Genomic DNA, 7927 nt, shown 5'->3' with positions numbered 1-7927 from the left:
TTTTTAAAAAAAAACAGAATCATCTATGGTTCTTCTTACAGATATAGAGACCTGGAACTAACCTCGGAACTGCTGAATCAGGATCTCTACAGAGCAGAATAAATATGGGTTTGTAACAAGCTCTCCAGTTGGTGCTGAGGTACCTCAAAACTGGAAAGCCAGAGGCTGGCACTGTAGCTCAGTGGTAGAGTGCTCGCCTAGCATGCGTGAGGCCCTGGGTTTGATCCCCAGCACCACATAAAAATAAATAAATAAAATAAAGGTCCATCAACATCTAAAAATATTTAAAAAGCAAACTGGAAAACCATTACATGAATGGTTATTGAGTGGTGGCATCACACAGAGAGATTTATGCAGATCATTGAGGCGCCCCATGAAGAACTTATTGAATAAAGGCAAGGAGGCAGGCAGACTAGTTAGGAGGACACCAAAATAATTCTGGGCAAGAGCCAGAACTCAAGAGAAGGTTTGACTTCCCACCCACATCATGATCTACTAGTTATTCTTATACCTGGGTTGTACACATTGATTTAGACAATATAGTTTTGTATTTCCTCAAATACTTCTTGTTTGCCAAAATTGGCCCACAGCAATCTTCCCAAGAGTCATTTAGTACAATCATGTAAAGTGTACTGATCAACTATCATATCTAGGACACTGCACTAGACACTATGGGATGCATAAAGAGATATAAAGTATGGTTTCTGCATATGTGTGTGTATAGAAAAATAAAGTATGGTTTATATACATACAAAAAGTCAAATACAGGGGCTGGGGTTGTGGCTCAGTGGTAGAGTGCTCATCTAGCACGTGTGAGGCCCTGAGTTCGATCCTCAGCACCACATAAAAATAAATAAATAAATAAAAGCCAAATACAAATATGTCATTAGGAAGTATCCAAAGTCTGGTATACACAGTAAATACTAATGTTCTCTTTCTTGACTTGGAGGTAGTTACATGGGTGCTTGCTTTGCAAATATTGATTCTGCTCTTTTTTGTATGGTGCTGGGGATTGAACCCAGTGCCTTGTACATACAAGGCAAGCACTCTACCAACTGAGCTATATCCCCAGCCCAGCACCACATTTTAAAAAATCAATAAAATACAAACATTTGGAGGTGGAAAATGGGAAAAGCCAGGGAAACTGGAGAACAAGCAGATTCATGCATTTTGAAGCTCAAGGACGAGAAGATTTCAAGATGATAATGGTCAACAGCTGGGCGTGGTGGCCCATGCCTGTAATCCCAGCAGCTGGGGAGGCTGAGACAGGAAGATTGTGAGTTCAAAACCAGCCTCAGCAAAAGCGAGGCACTAGGCAACTGAGTGAGACCCTGTCTCTAAATAAAATACAAAATAGGGCTGGGGATTTGGCTCAGTGGTTGAGTGCCCCTGAGTTCAGTCCCCAGTTCCCCCCCCAAAAAAAACATGGCAATGCTCAACAGAACTGAGCATTGTCAAGAGGTCAAGGAAGGCTGGCAGTGCAGCTCAGTGGTAGAGCACTTGCTAGTGTGTGTAAAGCCCTGGGTTCCTTCCCTGCACTGAAAAAAAAAGAGGTTGAGGAAATAAAAGTGTTCATAGAATTTAAGGTTTGTAGAGGTCATTCAGCTCAGCAAAAGCTGTTTTAGGAAAGTGACAGTGGCCAAAAATTGTTTAAATGTGTTAAAGAATGATTGAGAAATCCATCATTGGATTCAGCAAGTATAGCCAGTTCTTTGAAGAAGTTTGTCTATGAAGGAAAACAAAAGGGGTATGTATGGTTACTGGAGAAGGATGTAGGTATTGGGGCTATTTAATGATGCAGAGAAGACATGAGTATGTTTAAGTGTACTTGGAAAAGATCCAGGTGAGAGGGCCAGGTTGTGGCTCAGTGATAGAGCACTTGCCTGGCATGTGTGAGGTACTGGGTTCGATCCTCAGCACCATAAATAAATAAATAAATAAATAAAGGTATGTGTTCATATACAACTAAAATATGTATGTATATATGTATATATGTGTGCATATATATGTGCTGGGGATGTAGCTCAGTGGTAGTGCGCTCACCTAGCATGTATGAGGCACTGGGTTCTATTCTAAGCACCACATAAAAAAATAAAATAAAGATATTGTGTCCACCTAAAACTAAAAAAAATAAAATATTTAAGAAAATTTAAAGTGGGCTGGGGATGTGGCTCAAGCGGTAGCGCACTCACCTGGCATGCGTGCGGCCCGGGTTCGATCCTCAGCACCACATACAAACAAAGTTGTGTCCGCTGAAAGCTAAAATAAATAAATAAATATTAAAATTTAAAAAAAATTAAAGTGAAAATATGAAAAGTATATATATATATTAGTGGATGTTAGACAATTTTCTGTTACTATAGCAGATATTTAAGATAATCAAGTTATAAATAGGAAAGGTTTATTTTGGCTCACAGTTTGGGAGGTTTCAGTCCATGATCAATCATTCTCTTTCTTTTGGGCCTGTGATGAGGCAGCACATTATAGTCAGAATGTGTGGTAGATCAAAATTGTTCACCTCATGGTGAGCCAGGAAGCAGAGAGAAAGAGGAAGAGACCAGGGTCCCACAATCCCCTTTCAGAGCATTTCCCCAATGACATAAAGACCTCCCACTAGGACACGCCTCTTAAAGTTTCCACCACCTCCTAACAGCATCAAACTGGGAACCAAGCTTGTAACACATTGAATTTTGTGGGACACTTAAGATCCAAAGTAGAGTTGGGTGCAGTGGCACACGCTTGTAATCCCAGCAGCTTCTGAGGCTGAGGCAGGAGGATCTTGAGTTCAAAGCAGTCTCAGCAAAAGTGAGGCTCTAAGCAACTCAGTGAGACTGTCTCTAAATGAAATACAAAATAGGGCTGGGGATGTGGCTCAGTGGTCGAGTGCCCCTCAGTTCAATCCCTGGTACCTAAAAAAAGAAAAAAAGGAAAAAGATTCCAACTATAGCAATGGATGCCATGTGATTTTTTTAGATGGAGTCTCACCATGTTGTCTAGACTGTCCTCAAACTTGCCTTTCTCCTGCCTCAACCTCCCAAGTAGCTGGAAGTTCAGGCCTGCACCACTGTATCTGGCCCATGTGATATTTTGATCCATGTATACACTGTATAACATTCATATCCAGGGAAACATATCTAACTCCTCAAACATTTATCATTTCATTATGGTGAAAACATTCAAAATCCTTTCGTCTTTTTCTTTTTCTTTTTTTTCTTTTTTTGTACTGGGGATCTAATCCTGGGGTACTTTACCACTGAGCTATATTCCTGGCCTTTGTAAATTCTTTTTTTGAGACAGGGTCTAACTAAATTGCTTGGGACCTAAGTCATTAAGGCTGGCCTCAAACTTTTGATCTTCCTGACTCAGCCTCCTGAGTTGCTGGGATTACATTATGTACCATCATACCTGGCTTCTCTCCTTCTAAAGCCACTGTAATCCAATGGGGAGGGGGGGGGCTTTACCTAAGAATAATCACCTTTCAAAGGCCCCATCTTAAACACCATAGTTGGATTACATTTATACCCTGTCAATACCTTACAATGGCAACTATATTTCAACGTGAGTTTTTGGAGGGGACAAACCACAACAAATAGTGTCCTGAGTCCCAAGTCCTAACTGCTTTAATCACCCTCTGCTCCAGTCTTTTTCCAAGTAGGAGTCAGAGTGACCTTTTTTTTTTAAAAAAATATTTATTTTAGTTGTAGATGGACACAATACTTTTATTTTATTTTATTTTATTTATTTTTATGTGGTGCTGAGGATCAAACCTAGTGCCTCACATGTGTCAGGCAAGCAAGAACTCTACCACCCAGGTACAACTCAGCCCCAGGGTGACCTTTCAAAATTGCAAATATGTTCATGTCACTCCCCTGCTCAAAACTCTTTAGCAGCTCTTCACCATCTAAGGGACAGTTTCTCTGACTGTTTCAGGTGGCACAGCATCTGGATATCATGGTGCTCTTTCCTGAATGCTATGAAATAATTGATATATTAAATTTCTCCATATGAAATAAAACACTTTTCAAAAGAACACTTCTGCTAGCAGAATAATATGTCTACATTATGTGTGTGCAATATAAAATCATAGCCACAAGCACAGATGTCCATGAAAAACTAAACTGTTGAATTAAGCATGATCAGTACTGGAATTGTCTGTTTAATATTCATTTGCTACTTGTTCATTCGTTTTGTTGCTTGCTAGCAGATAAGCAGGAGCATCTGTCAAAGATTTAGGAAAAAATTATGGTTAAAAAAAGTTAAAATTGAGAAATTTCCACCCATTAAGTATTTTTTTTTTCACTGTGAGCATCCCATTTGCACCGGGCACAGATCCAGGCACTGACTGAGTAGGCATTGTGCCTGGAGAGCACAGCTTGAAAACCCCTACTCTGAAGCAAAAAGCCTAAGCAAGTTACCATGACCAACATGACCCTTCTAGATCTGGCTCCATCTTATCTTTCAGTCTCATTTATAACCATTATCTCCTCCTCTTACCATTCCCTATGTCTGAGACTCAGAATTCCCTAAATGTTCTCTGCCTTTTTTCCCCCTCTGCTATACTGGGGGTGGGACCCAGTGCCTCATTGCCTGCTAGGCAAGCGTTCTATCACTGAGCCACATCCCCAGCCTTGCCCTTGCTTTCTGTGACCTTACACATGCTGTTTTCTCCACTCTCTCTAGACTGTGGAATAAACCACTCCTCCTTTGAGACTCAGTCAGAATGGCTCTTCCCTTACCTCTGACGGTTTCTTCCTCCCCAGGGTTTTGCTCCTGACTGATTATCACTTATCACACTACTAGTTTTTTATGGAGCTATCTGGCAACTGGCTTGGGAGCTCCTTAAGGTCGAAGTCAGGGTTCTCATCACCCATTCTTTCTTGGTATTTAGCACAGTCACTAATGTGTAGTTGAGATTCAGTGAATATTTGTGGAATGAATATAAAATTGGAAAGGAGGCAAAGTTTATCTTCAGACTCCTTCTAGCTCCCAACAGAGGTCCCCTCTACTCCTGTTTGGCACTCCTTCCCCGATCCTAAGCACTCCATATTCTCATGCCGCCCATAGCAGCAATCCATCAGGATCTGCCATTGCAGGCAATGACCCAGACTTCCAACTTTCCCCTTGATCTACCAAACCTTACCAGTCCTGTGTCCTATCCAACTGGGGCTAGATTTTCAGACAAACCAGTGATACTGAAACTTTAGAATAAACCAGAATTTCCTGGAGGTCTTACTAAAACACAGATCTCTGGGTCCCAGTCATTGAAATTCTGATTGATTCAGTAAGTCTGGTGGTGTGGGGGGGGTGAGGGTTGGGGTGGAGGAAATACTGAGAATTTGCATTTCTTTTTCTTTTCTATTGGGGGGGGCTATGGTTAACCAGGATTGAACCCAGGGGCGCTTAACCACTGAGCCACATCCCCAGCCCTTTTTAATATTTTATTTAGAGACAGGATCTCACTAAATTGCTTAGGGTCTTGCTAAATTGCTGAGGCTGGCTTTGACTTTGTGATCCTCCTGTCTCAGCCTCCTGAGCTGCTGGGATTACAGGCATGCACCACTGTACCTGGCGAGAATATGCATTTCTTATAATTTTCTAGATGCTGTTATGCTGCTAGGCATAGACCACAGTTTGAGAACTGCTGGGATAAACTAACAAACCAAGGGCAGCAGGTGATAATGCACAAAGGAATCCTTAGTTTATTTTGGCTCAGCTCACTGAGTTTCATCCCCCACCCCCACTGGTGCTGGGAATGGAAACCACAGCCAATCAGTGATATCCAGATTTAGTTATTCCCAGATCATTTCCTTCTCAGCTTTGCTTTTTCTTCCTCCTCCAACTTTCTGATCTTTTCATTGTTCTCTGGGCTTCTCCGTTTCAGGCCAACTCTACTGTCCCACACGTCTTTCTCCTTTTATAAAGTCACAGTTTCAGGACGGAGGCTTTTCCTGAGCTCTTAGCTTCCTTTCACTGCCCTCTTCTCCCTCCCTGTCCCCCTCATCCTATCCGCTGTTAGTACCCCACCACCTCAACAGTTAGTGTGACCTTTCTAAAGCTTGGCTCCAATTAGGCCTCAGACCTGTCTAGCAGGGGTAGCCATTTCCCCTCCCAGGCGGGGGATTCTGGCTCCACAAACAACTTTAGCTTGCTAATGGCAGTCACCTGCTGGCTCTGAGGAAGTTGCCGCTTGCTCCGATTTCCTTAGGGACAGTGAAAATATTGAAAGTGTCTGATTTACATGCTTCCGTCCGTCCATTCCTCACTCAACAAATATTGATTGAGCACCTGCCAGACAATGTACTGGGCCCCACAAAAACACCTCAAAGATGTACACTTGTTTATGGCAGTGCCAGAGAGTCTAAAATTACCTTTTCACAAAGGGAAGTTTTTGCCCCACTCATCAACTGGGACAGATAGTCAAGGAAGAAAATCCACCAACTAACCACTCATGAGAACTCTTGTCCCCTTAGTCTTTCTTTCTCCCTTGAAGCTGGGGAGGTGACCCTCGACCAAAGATTGGGAAGCATGGACCCAAAGAGTTCCCAAATCTCTTTGTGGAAATGAGTGTTATAATTCATACCTCTCAGTCATTGGTCTACTGCATTGGGTGAGGTAAGGTATGCACAGCCCAGAACACAAAGAGCTAAAGCCTCTCTACACACTGACACATACAGGATATACTACTGCCACACAAATACACACACACACACACATATATGGTTGTAGATGGACACAATACCTTTATTTTATTTATATGGTTCTGAGGATTGAATCTAGTGCCTCACACATGCTAGGCAAGCACTCTACCGCTGAGCCACAGCCCCAAAACCCGCACAAGCTTTTATTTATTTATTTTGCACCAGGGATTGAACCCAGAGGTACTTAAACACTGAGCAACATCCCTGGCCCATTTTATTTAGAGACAGGGTCTTGTTAAGTTGCTTAGGGCCTCACTAACTTGCTGAGGCTGGCTTTGAACTCGTGATCCTCCTTCCTCAACATCCTGAGCCACTGGAATTACAGGCATGTGCCGCGATGCCTGGTTCACACAAGCCTTCATATACATACCAGCACAAATCAAAAATACACACTGACACAATTGAAATACACAAATGTACCAACTTACATACACATTTGCATATGCCCACACCTACCCTCTCACATGGTAGACCTACACCAACAAATACACACATATATGAATAAGCACATGCCAACACACACACATTGATACACAGATGAACACAGACACAGCTGACACTGACAAAACACACCAATACATACACTGACATATACAAATGCACACCTACTCACACATCAACACCAACACACATATTATTCCACACCCCATGGAAACTGGGAGGCCCAGGAAGCCCTTGCATAGCAGATAGCCAGTCTTGGAGGAACCAAATATATATATATATAAATATATGTGTGTGTGTGTGTTATTGATTGACCTTTATTTTTATTTATTTATTCATTTATTTATTTATATGTAGTGCTGAGAATCAAATCCAGTGTTTCACACGTGCTAAGCAAGTGCTCTACCACTGAGCCACAACCCCAACCCCCAGTTTTGAAGGAGACTTCAATATTACATTTGGGGGCTGGGGTTGTGGCTCAGTGGTAGAGTGCTTGCCTAGCAAGCACTAGGTTCAATCCTCAGCACTACATAAAAATGAATAAATAAAATAAAGTTATTGTGTCCATCTACAACTAAAAATAAATTTAAAAAAATTAAAAAACAAATACATTTGGATTCAGTCTGCCAGATCCAGACTTTGGCAAGGTTCTGATCATCTCTAGTGACACGTGGATTGAGTGGGGCACCTAGGTTTCTGTGTTTTGGTGTCTCCAGTTCTAGGAGGGAAAATACCAGGCTTCAGTAGGCTGGGAGTGCAAAGGAGCTCAGGGCACAGTGTGCAGCACT

Source organism: Spermophilus citellus (genome assembly GCF_964194105.1).
Source record: "Spermophilus citellus genome assembly, chromosome: X".
In the NCBI taxonomy this organism is placed as follows: Eukaryota; Metazoa; Chordata; class Mammalia; order Rodentia; family Sciuridae; genus Spermophilus; species Spermophilus citellus.
This window is presented reverse-complemented; position numbering follows the sequence as displayed.